Source organism: Antechinus flavipes, chromosome 4 (assembly GCF_016432865.1).
Source record: "Antechinus flavipes isolate AdamAnt ecotype Samford, QLD, Australia chromosome 4, AdamAnt_v2, whole genome shotgun sequence".
In the NCBI taxonomy this organism is placed as follows: domain Eukaryota; kingdom Metazoa; phylum Chordata; class Mammalia; order Dasyuromorphia; family Dasyuridae; genus Antechinus; species Antechinus flavipes.
The window spans coordinates 386,635,561-386,649,709 of NC_067401.1; the positions used below are offsets into that span (position 1 = coordinate 386,635,561).

The following is a 14,149-nucleotide window of genomic DNA, read 5'->3' on the forward strand; positions in this document are numbered from 1 at the left end:
AAATCATTGTGAATAGAGACTGTTTCACAGTTGTATTCATGTCTCAGGCACTTCACATAGTGCTTAGCACAAAAAGGGAGCTTCATAAATACTTGCTGATAACTGATATATCCTCTGATTTGATGCTCAAAATCTGAGGCAGATGTGACTATTACTACCACTTTACAGGAGAGGAAACTGAGGCTGGATGTGCCTAGTAAATGACTGAGACAGGTGTCAAACTCAGATCTTCCTGACTCCATTAACTACATCACCTAGTTGCCTCATCTGTTCTATACATTTAAGGAGGCCAAGAATAGTGTTTTCTTTAAGGTTAACTTGTATGAATATTTGAATGGCAGTAAAATATAAAATTCCTGAATAATAATAATCTTCTATCTTAAATCTAAAATGGACTCAAGAAGTTATCTGGTAATACTCTTTCCTTTAAGTAGCCAAGTATTATTTATATTTTGCAGGGCCCAAGGTCACACAATGTTCGTTTTAAAGTGGGACTTCTTCCCTTCCAAACAGAGCTTCAACCACTCCTGGCTTTGTGGTTTATGATGTAAGATACCAAACATAGGTACAGCTAAGTATATTCAAGTTAACTTTAACTGTTCTCATGTCTTAGTGTATCTTTCAGTATTCATTTCAGTGTCCCAGATGAAAACTGAAACTCACATCTTGGTCACTAATACTATATGGAAAAGATAAAAAACTATTTTATTTGTAGAACACAATTTGCTGTTGAGTCTTGCCACAAGGGTCTCATCAGAGAGATGTTAATCTTAATCCCTCTTTGCTGTTTTTCTTAGTAGGCTTTGGATACAAATACTTCATATACTAATATGGGACAAACTGCAGTTGTGAGCCATCAGAAACTCAGAGTCACTTATGGGTCTGATTGAGTGCTGGTGAAGCATGAAATCTCCTCATAGTCATGAGTCATTTTCTCTAGAATTCTAAAAACCTGAATAAAAGATATTGTTTTCAAGTCCTCCTTTTAAATCAGAAAACCTAGAAACAGTTCATGAAGTATTTAAACTTATTAGAATTTTGCTTCTTTAGGCAGCCAAGTTGCAAAATGGCTAATTTTATTTTGTTACTTAAAAGTTTTTCTTTCTTTCGCCCCCATGCCCCTCAAAAATCTCTTCCTGTTTAAGTGTGGCACTTTCATGTTTTATGAGGTAGTCAGTAATGGGCTCCCCCTTTTCAAGATATTTATAGACATAGCAATAGGCACAAATTTAGAGAACAATACACTTGAACAAGGCATTTTCTTCCCAACTGTGGCATTTGCAGCCTGCCACCCCTGATCACCTACCCCACTAGGACCCCACCACTGTGTCCTCTGCCTACTGACAGACTACTTCTGATAAAAAACATTCGGTTACCTCCTTGTGTAGGCCTGCATAGCAGAATGAAGGTCAAAAGAACCGTGGAGATGGATAGGAAAGAAAGGTAAGCAGCTGCCGGCAAAGACTGCAGTCTCAGCACCCAGTTTCCCTTGGAAACTAGGGAAGGCTTGTACTGTCACCACTACCCAGAAAGCCTGAGGTGAAGCTTGTAATTTGCTAAGAAGCTGTCTACAAAAGAGGAGGAGGAGAAGGGAGGGGGCTGGAATCTTAGGCTGTGCAGAGCCAATGATGATAACAGTTCCCCAAAGAAGATTCCATTAGATGCATATTTTATATACTGTACCAAGCAGATCGATACTTGTGATTTGGTACAGAGCAGAGGGCCCCCCTCTATCATTTCCCTTCCTTCTAAGAGAAGACAGGCCAGGACAGCACAGATTCAGCTTTTTCTGAGCATCATTTCCTCTGCCCTTGGGCTAACCCCAGTGATTGTATCCTTTCATGTGAGTTGTAAGTACAGTCTTACTTGAGACAGAGAGAAAGCCAGCTGGCAAACCCCAAGGGCGGCATAGAAGTAAGTAAGCAGATACCCAAGAGGCAGAAATTTAGGGATGAGATTCCAGATTTGATGTAAATGTGTTAAATGAGGATGGAAGGGATCTGCAAGTACTGCCCAATTTGATAATCTTTTTATAATCCAACAAGATTTCTGGAACATAAACATTTTTATTTCTATATGAAATTTGATTTGTAGAGAATTTGAGGACATATAATAACTAGGTCCCAATTAGTGTGAATGAAGAATTCCTGAAGTGGCTGCATGTATTTCCGTTCACACTATTCAAAGTTATAATTATGTAAAAGATGGTGACTGCTTCTAGCCTAAAGGAAATACAATTTAAATTTGAATAATGCAACCATGGAAGGGGAGGTGAGGGAAGGGGGAGCAAAGAGACAGTTATTCCATACTAATTGAAATTTGGCTGTTCATTCAAATGATGATATACTTTTCCAATTAAAAGTGAAATTAAAGCAGAGCATTAAGTCTATAAAAGGACTGGGTAATATCACTATTCAGGTTTATGGAAAGAAAACTCCCAGACTCTTCCTCCAAACCCTCTAAGTCACACTGCATTTTGTTTCTATTCAGCAGCCCTTTATGCTTAGGCACAGGGTGAAACAAATGTTGCTTGGACCTCCCTTAGGCCTAAGTGACAGGGGTACTAAATATCCAGGGGCCGTATCTAGGTCTAGCTTCTCACCTGGGTGTCTCTGGTGGAGCTACTTCCCTACCACTCTGGGCCTATAGTTTCCTCACCTGCCCCATGAGGTGGATGGAACTTTCTTTACAGTCTCTGTTAACTCTTGAGTCTACAAGTAGTCAATTAAGCCCTACACACTCATCCTAGTGAGAAAGCCATTTTCATATAGGGTAATGATTTTGTTATCAAGGTCACTGCATATTTATGCCAATATGAATTATGCCAAATTGGCAAGTCCTGCTGGCAAAGGAAAAGCAACCTCTTCTTCCTTTCATAGCTAGGTAAGTGCATCCAAATGTAAGCCATTGATTGTAATGGACAGATACTTTTTTCTCTCTTCTCTTCTACCTTTTCACATTTTCATGCCTCTAATTCAAGTTCTTATCACCTACTCCTGGATAATTGATACAGCTTCCAGATTGGTCTCCCTAATTTAAGTCTTTCCCCACTCCAATTCATCCTTCCCACACCTACCAAGGAGACAGTCTTAAAGCACAAACATGATCATCTTCCTCCCCTACTCAGTAAAATCTGTGGCTCCCAATAACCCGAGGATTAAATACAATCTCTTTTGGTTTTTAAAATCTCTCACAACCTAGCCCTAGCCAAACTTTCATTTGTTACTGCATGTTACTCACTTGCACTCACTAGGAAATTCCACAAGCTTGTACATATACATTCCCAACACTATCTCTTTGTCTCGTGCCTTTGTAATGGTCAACAGTCTCCATGCCTGAAATGTGCTCCTTCCTCACTTCCATCTTTTAAAATCTTTGTTCAAGCATTACCTTCTTTATGAAGGTGTTCCTGATTCCCCAAACAAGACTGTCATTCACCTCATGATCAGCTTGGATCAACACTGTGTATATCCTATCCCCCACCTAACCCCCAACATCCCCCATACCCACATACATCCCATCTCTGTGACTCTGGGTAACTTCTTTCAGCCTCAATTTCCTCACCCATAAAATGAGAATAATAATGATATCTACTTAACAGGATTGTTAAGAGACAACATGTATAATCACTTGGCAAATCTTAAAGTGATTACATAATTACCATTACTTCTGTGACCCCCACTTTTCTTTCCCCTTTTTGCTCCCCTGTTGTCAGAAATTTTAGATATTATCTCTCTACGTACTCTTTTAGCAATTTTAAAAGTTTTTGTACTTTTTGGAACCTTTTACTTTATAGAACCCTTGGAGTTGTTTTATTATATATATATATAAGTTTAAGAATAATAATTTTTAAGCCTACTTCTCATGATAGACTGATCTTATATTTTCAGATCAGTTTTAATGTTAATATAATAAAATCAGAATATAATAATAACTTTAATGAAGTTAAAGGACATGTCTATTTATTATCAAGTTTTATAACTGAGAACACTGGTTATGATGGCTCACCTCGCAAGATATTTTATAGCAGCTAAATTTTTTTTTTCTTATTAAGTTAGTATTTTGGAAGATTGTTTATCACATTATCACATACATTTTGAGTAGGCTTTTAATTTTTTGTAAATTCCTTGGCAAATCTATTGGAACCATGGACTGCTTATGTCATTATACATTTTTGGGTCTGTTGGGCCTTGATTCTAGAATAAGAAGTTCCCTTATCAGTCATGATCAATTTTAGTTAATAATTTTTGGTTGGGAGGCAGTTTGCCTTAATGGACCAAACTCAGGATAGATGTTAATAGTTCAGTGCTAATATGGCAGAAGGTCTATGGTTGTAGTGCTTAGACTTTCATTGCTGCAACACTTTTATCAATGACTTGGATAAAGGCATAGATAACATACTCATCAAATTTTCAGATAACACAAATCTGGAAGAAATAGTTCAAACACTTGGTGATAGTTCGGATTAAGAAGATTTTAGAGGATGTTAGAACAAATGGAGGAATTCATGAAGAAGAAATTCAAAAGAGATTTATAAATGTAAAGTCTTACACTTGAGTACAAAAATCATCATTGCAAATATAAGATGGGGTAGGGGTTTAGTGGACTTATTATGAATCATCAGTGTAACGTGGCAGCCAAAACAAATAATGTGACAGCAGACAGAATTTCTAGGGGGAAGCATATGATAGTTCCTCTGGACTCTGCCCTCATCTGATGTCATCTGGAGTAGTGTTTAGTTCTGGGCACTACTACTCAAGAATGTCCTTGAAAAGCTGGGGAATTTCCAGAGGAGGATTGCCAGGATGTGAGGGGTCTTGAGTCTTTGAAATGAGAGAAGCCTTTGAAGGAAGTGAGCATTTCAGCTTAGAGAAAAGAAGATTTGGGGAGACATGTTCCTGTCTTTAAATATATGAAAAGTGGGCATCTAAAGCAGGGATTAGACTTGTTTTGCTTTGCTCCAGAGGGCAAAATCAACAATAATAGGTGAAAATCAGAGAGAGACAGTCTTAGCCTTGATGTCAAGAAAAATTTTGGCTTTCACATTCCTAAAGGTAGAACTGTTCAAATGTGAAACGAGCTTTCTTTTTCTTTTTTTTTTTTAATTTAATTTTTAAAAATTATTTTTAATTATCATTTTTCTCCTTCTCTCCCATCAACTGAAAAGGCAAGAAATACATGCAATGCTCCTTATACATATGAAGTCAAGCAAAACATATTTCTATATTAACCACTTTTCAAAAGAAGAAAAAAAGCAAAATAAAGAAATGGAAAAATATATACTTCATTTTGCACTCAAGAGTTCATTCCTCCTCTCTCTGAAGGTTTAGCATTTTTTTTCATCAAGAATCCCTCTTGGATCACTGTATTGAGCCTATTTCTATTAATAATAATTCGTAATAACAGGTGCTGAAGCAGTGAAAAGAGTGCTGTACCTGGAGACTAAAGGTCTGAGTTCAAAGATGGCCTCACACTTACTAGCTGTGTGACCCTCAGCAAATGACTTAACCTGTTTGCCTCAGTTTCTTATGTGTAAATTGGGGATAATAATAGCATCTACCTTCCAAAGTTGTTTTGAGGATCACCTAATATTTATAAAGTACTTTGTAACCTTAAAAGTGCTATGTAAATGTTAGTTATGATGATGATATTAACTATAATGAAACCAGTTTAAATTCTTAGAAAACTTTTGTATGTGTTCTCTAAATTTTTCAGCTCTATATAAAGAATACTGAACCTTAAAAACACATATAACATTTAAAGAAGATTTTTAAGACTCCCTAAAGCCACTATCTCAAGCCACAGAATGGGCTATCTTGAGCAATGGAAAATTCCTCTTCTTAAGAGGATCTTTTCAATCCAGGGAAAAAGAATTTGAGAGCTTAAAGGATCCCAATAGTCACCTAGGCCAACTCATGCATAAGAGAAATCCATAAAGCGGTCTTTGAAGTTCTACATATAGATATCACTCTCATTTTACAAGTGAGGAAACCCCAGCAGAAAAAAATTATATGACTTGCCCCAAGTCACACAGTTGTTAAGTGCCTAATTCCCAGTGCAGTATTCTATCCATTGAGCTACCCAGCTACTGTAAGAGTATAAAAAAAAATAAAATATAAACTAAGTCAAATATCCTGAAAAGAATGAACTGTGAATATAAAAGGGGGAGGTGAGGTTAACAGAGAAAGCAAAAGAAAGGCCTTGTGCTATGTCATGGGTGTCAGATTTTTCAACTAGAGGGGCAATCTTTTCTATTCCAAAGACTTCTTACCAATGGTAGGGGCCAAAGATCAGAGGCTGTGACTCTTTTTTCTCACTCTCCCCATAACTCACACACCTCAGGACCCAATAGAGCCTCATCTTGAGGACTAACCTTAAGAACAGGATTCCTAATATTTCAGGAAAACTACTGCCTCAGAACGCCCTTGACTGGAAACAAATCTTCTACTGTGGTAAATAAGAGTCTTATACCCAAAGTGAGAAGTCACCAAAAGAGGTAAATGGACACAGAGAAAAGGAACCTAATGACAAAATCCATCTTCAAGCTTCACAGATTTCCTTTGGCAGACCCTTTTTACTTTCTACTTGTTAGGGACAGCGTGTGCTGGGGTGTTTTTGTTTTGACCCAGTAGTTGCTGGACTGGTTGTTCTGCTTTCTGGATATTATGTGCTTTTAAAAAACACTTAATTTCATTATTAGAGGAGCTTTGCTCTCAGACAGTTGTTAAGGTATCACTGAATGTTATTTGGATATCAAAGAACTGTAACTCCTTTTGAGTTTGTGTCCATATTCCCTGTACAGCTTATCACACGGTAGTTTCTCTGATATAGTGGTGAGAATGAGATTCTAAGAGGACAAGCCATCAGCACCACTAGCTAAGTACTCAGTTGTCCTTATCTCTTCATCTGTTCTTGTCGTCCTTTACTAATGTATATTCCCTTAGATTCTCTAAGCTGTCAGTTTCTCTGTTCAAAAAAGCATGTTAGATTAAAGCTAAGTCAGTATTTCCCTGGGATATCTGGGAGGCAGAAAAAGATAAAGGACAATTTAGTGTTTATAACAAAGAACCTAATCAATCCACACACACTGACTGAGTATAATATTATGCCTACAAAGGAGAAATAAAAATCACTGTGCTTAGGAGTTTTAAGGAGAGGCTTTAGCCACTAAGGCCATTTTCATGAAAACTCTCTGAATAAAACTGGTCTGCTTCAGAGTAAGGGTACATCCCACTGAGCCCCAGCTTCCTCTACTCATTACATATCTATAAAGCTTTGCTCCAGGTGACATAACTAAGTTGGCTCACAAAAACTCATATTGAAAAAAAATTAAAACACAGAAAATAAGAAATTTTCAGAAATTTAGCTTCTATAGTCCCAAAGTGCCCATCTTAAAAGGTGTTCTATCTCCTCCAAAGAAAATATCAAAGCCTTTAATCTCTGGATCTACCTTTGCAAACAAATTTCCAGGGCAGAGGCTGCAAAAGTAGCTCAGCTAAGTCCCCTTTACTTCTCCCCAACCTCCTACCACCATCACCCCTATACACATCTTTTACTCTTCATTTTTATCTGACTCTCTCCGGCTCCAGCCCCAACCTCACACACAGGAGCAGCCTCAGGGACTTTCTGGTCACACTGTTATTCTCTAGATGGGATAATCCACCTCACAGCAGCCAGGCAGAGCCCGCAGCCTGCAGCTCTAAAGATGAGAAGTGTCCCAAAAGGCTCTGGCGTGCTTCTGCTGCCATCTTATGGGCACAAGAGGTTCAACATGAGCAACGTGGAAAGGAGGAGAATGGCTCTGAAGTCCAGTTTCCACCTCTGACACTCACTTAACTTCATCTAAAAAATAAAGGGGTCCAGCTAAATGGTCTCTGAGAGTCCTGCTGGCTCTGGATCTGCGACACTCTATTGCACAGCTTGTCCACGTTGCCAGTCATCAGCAGGATTCTCCTGAATCTTCACAGCTGACTTGCCCAGTATATCTGGCTTTGATCAGAAGGTGCCATTTTAAAACTTTCCATCATACATTCAAAATAACATTTCTTTCCAAAAAAATACAACCAAACTCCACTGGGATAGTAGCAAAACAGCTCTGACTCAGTTCTGAAGATATCTTTACTTCAATGTACAATTTCTTACGCAAATATTAAGCCAAAAGCACTCTACCTCTCCACCAATCCTCCTCCCTCCCCCCCTGCCCCCCCACCCATACACCCATGGTTGTTCCCATAAAAAGAGATACTGAGAAGAATCAGTACCATGGACTTAATAGATATCACTTAAGTGGTCAGCTGTCCTACTTTAAGGCTGAAAACTATCAGAAAAGCTTAAAACTTTTCATTTGGGGCATTTTTTTTTTGCCCTGATTTCTTCCCCTGAATAGAACAATCCTCCCACCAAACTATCACAAAAGGGAAAGGCTAAAAGAACATGCATCTGAAGTAATAATTAGTTAGGGAATCTTTACTTTAAAGGAGCTTTACCTGAAATTATTGCCTTCCCTTGTCCGGCTGTTCAGACTTTCAGCATACCTGAGCAACTGGCTTATCCTAAGGAGCTTCTGAGCTCAGAAGGGGCTGATGTGCCAGCCAGGGCAGCAGTTTCCTGGACACCTGCCTAGCATACAATAGGTCAACCCCCTTCAGACAAATCCACACTTCTTTGCTTTCTACAGAACCAGCACTGGGAGAGAACTGGCTCAAATGAGTGTGGGCTCCAATCTCTACCTCAATGTATCTCAGAGAACTTCTGTCTGCCCTGATGTATCTTATAACGTACCCAGGTAGGTGATTTCCAGAAAGTCCATCTCCCAATAGTCAGGGTACCCCACACCTGCCTTTGCCCTCTCCCTAGCAAAATACTTAGCCCTCTCTTTCTGATGAAGACACTGGTAGTTTCTCTACTCAACATGGAAAAGTCAGCTGGAAGAAAAGGAAGGAAGAGGAAAAAAAAACATTTGGGGCCCTCCCACAGTCATAGCTCTGAAAAAAGGATCAACTTTATCTAAAAGTAGATTAGCTATAAAAACATAGCTGATAAAAGCTTTGAGTACTAGGTGTTAGATAACTGCTCACTTTACTCTGAAGTGCCCAGGAAACTGGGGAAGGAGCTAGCAGAGGGGCCCCACCTCTGAGGAGAGGATTCCCTCTCCCTTCTGAGTTCATGTGTAGTGGACAATGGAAGACAAATTTCCAAATAAAATTGCAAGGCTTCTCTCTTTCTGAAGTGGCACGTTTTTCTTTTAAGAGAAATAGAGATTTTTGTGCCCTCTAAAATTTTCATTTAATTTTTTTTATTGAATATTACTTTTTTTTTTTGGTTTGTTTCAAAGTCATGAGTCCTGATCATTTAACCCTCAATAACCTGAGTTTTAGGTATTCCAGGGCACTTTTGCTAAAACTGTTCAATAGGGAATAACAGCCAGTATTATGGTGTTTTTAAACTATGAAATACGTCTTAGGGGCACTGCAGAGTAAACAGAAGGAGAAATCTTGCTCAAACCAAACCTCTCTGTCAAGGTCAGCTGTTCCCATACTGAATTTGCTAATTATAGCTCCATGTAGATTACAAAGTGTTTACATTCTTGGAAACATTTTGTCACTGAGATGGAAAGTATCAGAAGGTAGCTGTCCATGAGTGACATTTATGCTTTCACTCTTACAAAAATTTCATTTCTGGATCCGAACATAAACTATTAATTGTCGCTAAAAACCAGTTATTCTAAATTACAGGAAGGAAAAACTTAGGCCACCTTCAAATACTATCCCTGATGTTCCTAGCTATATGACTGACTGTGGACAAGAAATCTGACCTCTTTGAGCCTCATTTTCCTCATCCATAAAACGGAGAGAATAACCATCTGTAGTACCTACATCAGAGCTTTGGGGTGAGAGTCAAATGAGATTACGAATGCACAATGCTTTGTGAACTTGAAAACACTGTGAAAATGGCACTCGTTATTAATTTTATTTCTGAAACAAAATCTCTACAGTTCCTATGTGTGGTTTGTGAAATAACCTGAAATAAAGGATGGTAGTAACATCTAGCACTCTTGGTCCCAATATGTTATTTTTAAATGAACCAGCTGTGAGCAGCAGATTGTACTGAAAATCTAGGATACCATATACACCAAAATACTCACTGAAGCACTGAAGTTTCTGTGGGTGTAGCAAAAAGATAGAAATAAAGTGGTAATTGATTAGGGAATGACTAAACAAATTGTGACTGAACCACAGGAAACAAGGAAGATGACGAATTCAGAAAAGCATGGAAAGCCTTAAATAAACTGATACCAAGTGAAAAAAACAAAAACAGAAAAACAACAAATACAATAATTATGAAATGTAATTAGAAAAAACAATAAAATGAAAATGAATGCCATTTCATTATAATAGCTCACTCTGGAGAAAAATAGAATATTTACTTTCCATCCTTTGTTGAAGAGATGAGATACTTTGGGTGTTAATATTGCCCTATACTATCTGATACACTGGTTCATTTTCCTAAATTATTTTTAATGCCTTAATACATTTTGAACATTTAAATAGTTTAACCACTAGGTTCTGGGAGGAAGAGCATGAAGAAGAGAAGAAATATAGTCCAAAAAAAAAGTGGTACAAACCAAAAGACATAAATAAAAATATTTTTGTCTTGAAAGGAAAGCTAAAGTAGGATACTTTAATAACCCAGTATGGGGAGGGGGGGGGAGGAGGAAGGAGAGAAGGAAAAAAACTTCAGGACCAGATGTGAATTCTATCAAACATTCATGGAACGTTAAATGTGAATACTACTGCAATAATAAGGCAAGAGTGTTCCAATTTCTTTCTACAATGTAACACAGTTTTGACATCTAAACAGAAAGACAAACCATATAAAGAAATGTACCTATTAATATCCTCAAAGGGCATTTACCCATTAAAACAATGATGCATTAGAAAAATTATACACTGATCAGATTGAGTTTAGATCAGAAACATAGGGTTGGTTCAACATAAGGAAGACTTTAGATGTAATAAATCATGTTAATAATACAAATAATAAAAACTACAAGATTATATCAATCGATAGAAAAAAGCTTTTGACAGAATCCAACAATCACTTTTATAAACTCTAAATAATCATAGGAATAAATGAACTATTATTTAACATAGTGAATACTTTTTTACTTAAACTCAAAAGTAAACATTATATGTAATGCAGAAAAGACTTTCCAATAAGATCAGAAATAAAGCAAGGATACCTATGATCATCACTACTATTTAACGGTACTTGAAATGCTAGCTATAACAATAAGACAAGACAAAGAAATTAAGAGAAAAACACAAAGAAAAAACCAAACCTCTGCTTTTTGCAGGTGAAATAATGTATATTTTGAAAATCTTAGAGTCACAAAACTTCAGCAAAGTTGCAAGAAATAAGATAAAAATACAAAAATTACCAGCATTCACACACATACATACACTCCAGCAAAAAGAACTAGAAAGAGAAATTCCATTCAAAATAACTACAAAAAACTATAAAAACATTAATTCCTCATAGGTATACCAACCTTACATAAGTTATTCTACTAATTCAATATTGTACAAAACTTTCAAAAGAATATTTTATAAATCCTTAAAAAGTAATTAATTTTATATGGCAGAACAAAAGGTCAAAAATGTCAATGATTAAAAAAAAAAAAAAAAAAAAAAAACAGGGAGTATATCAGCACCAAATTTCAAACTGTACCAAAAAAACAAACCCCCAAACCCAATAATCCTTAAAAGGATTTGATTTTGTTTAGATAGATAGATAGATAGACAGACAGACAGACAAATAAAGAGGTTGACCAAGAGGACAGATTAAGTTCACAACATATAGAGGTAATCATAGTAGTAGTAGAGTTTTGATAAACGCAAAGACCCGAACACAAAAGACTCTTAGAAAAACAAAGATATGGCAGGTTTAGTTTTAGACCAAAACTTCATACCAAAATAAGTACCAAATGAATATATGACCTAGATATAAAAAGATTATTATAAATAAACTGGAAGGGCAAGGTATTTTTAGGGCATGGATAGGGAAAAGAATTTATTTTCAGAGGAGATCATATAAGATAAAAGAGACAATTTTGATTATATAAAACTGAAAGTTTTACATAAATCTAATATAATGAAAATAAAAAGGGAAATAGGTTAACTGGGGGAAAATTTTCATAACAATTTTCTCTGATACAGATTTTCCTTTTTAAGATAGATAAGGAATTAATTCAAATATATAAAACTAAGATTTAATTTAATGCTTAATAAATAAATTATTAAGAAATATGAAGAAAATTATCAAGGAACAATTATGAAATGATGTTCTAAATAATTAATAATTAAAGGAATACAAATTGAAGCATATGTAGGCACAAAATATTTATAAAATTTATATAAGTTAAAATATTAAGAAATGATTTATATATGCAAAAATATGATTAGCAGTTCTTTTTGTGGTAAACAGAAATTGGAAATCAAAGAGATATCTTCCAATGACAGAATGGCTAAACAAATGTAGTAGATGAAGGTAACGAAGTTTTTTTATGCCATAAGAAATAATGAAATGGACAATTTCAGGTGAAATTGGGAAGACCTTTATGGATGATGTCTAAGTGAACTTTTCCAACTAAGCAAACAATTTATACATCAACATTTATAGAGAAAACAAACTTTGAAAAACTAGAACTCTGATCAATGCAAAAATAAACCATAATTCCAAAAGAATGAAGATGAAGCACACTACTCACTTTCCAAAAGAGAAATGAAGTTAAAATACAGAAAAAAAGAGACATTTTTAAACATGGCTAATGTTTTACAAGACTATGTAGAAATATATTGAGGGAGTTTTCAGATTTTTTTTTTTTTTGATTGCTTGATTAAGAGGAAATAGTTACAGTAGCAGGGAAAGAGTAATTAAAAAAATGCTAGATGTTTAAACATAACAATAATAAACAATTACAAATTAAAGAAAAGTTAGTGCATATTTTTTCTAGGAAGTCATAATTATTTGGTGGATAACATAATATTCAGAAACAAGAAACATTATTCTCCTTATCTTTTTCAAAACAGGTGCAAATGTGAGATAACAAAACAAAACAAAAATTCTATATACAGTGATACATCCCTTGAAGAGCATATTCATTCAGCCTGCTGATTCCTGCTGTTCTTTAGCTTCCAGAAGATTCTGAGTTGTCATTTATACTAAAGGAGATAACAGCTTGGGTTTTTTTTTCTTCTTTCAAAGCACAGAAATGGAAACTTGATTCAATATTATACAAGTAATTTGGAAACTTCCAAAGTGGCAATGATGGAAAATATGTCTACTGCTGTCCATAGTGATCACAGTATTCAGTGTTAGAAGGGATCTTGGATGTCATCTAAACCCAAATCTCTATCTCATCCATAAACTCTTAATTTTTAAGATAAAGAAATTGGCTCAAAGATGTTATGTTCAAGATCATAAAATAGTAAGCAGCAAAGATGGGATTTGAACTAAGTTCTCTGACTTCAAATCTAGTTCTTTTTTCATCATACCAGATACCTCTCACTCCATCTAAGCTCTCTCCTCAGTCTTATATCCAGCATCCATCCATCTCCCATCTCTTTCACCCTTTTTACACTACACACAGTCATATCCCTTCTAAGGGTCAGAGAGTGTACAGGACAGTGAGAGAGATAAAAGTCTTCCCCATCCACCTTTAAACTATTACATATTTAGAGGAAACACATAAACCATACATTTCAATTCTTCATTGTGACATGGATGGATGCCTGGCCCCTCAGATTGTATGTTCCATGGTAACAGAGAGAAAAGATGGTTCAATATTATCATTAAACTTTTGTATAAAAAATTTCTTTTCAATGTACCAGATTTCCATGGCCAAATTTATTCTCTTTCCCTGGAAAAATGCTCTTTCTCTGATTTCATCATTTCTGCCAATGGCAAGTCCCCCCCAAAATAAAACTTTCATGTAAACTGTAACTTTTCATTTATATCTTAAATCTAAACAGTTACCATGTCTTATCAGTCAACCAACAAACATTTATAGAATGCCTACCAAATAGCAGGCACCATGCTAAGATTGGGGAAGGCGGGGAAGGCGGAGATACAAAGACAAACAAAACAC

General features: G+C 36.0%; 1 protein-coding gene and 1 long non-coding RNA gene across 9 annotated transcripts in view; one reads left to right on the forward strand and one right to left on the reverse strand.

Annotated features, from left to right (window-relative positions):
* PPP1R12B (protein phosphatase 1 regulatory subunit 12B) overlaps positions 1–14,149 on the reverse strand; it is a 243,147-nt gene that overhangs the window by 101,294 nt on the left and 127,704 nt on the right. The window lies entirely within an intron of this gene.
* On the forward strand, positions 8,373–10,048 carry LOC127562717 (uncharacterized). The gene is made up of 2 exons (XR_007953801.1): positions 8,373–8,785; positions 9,735–10,048. It is a non-coding gene; the product is annotated as an uncharacterized LOC127562717 (long non-coding RNA).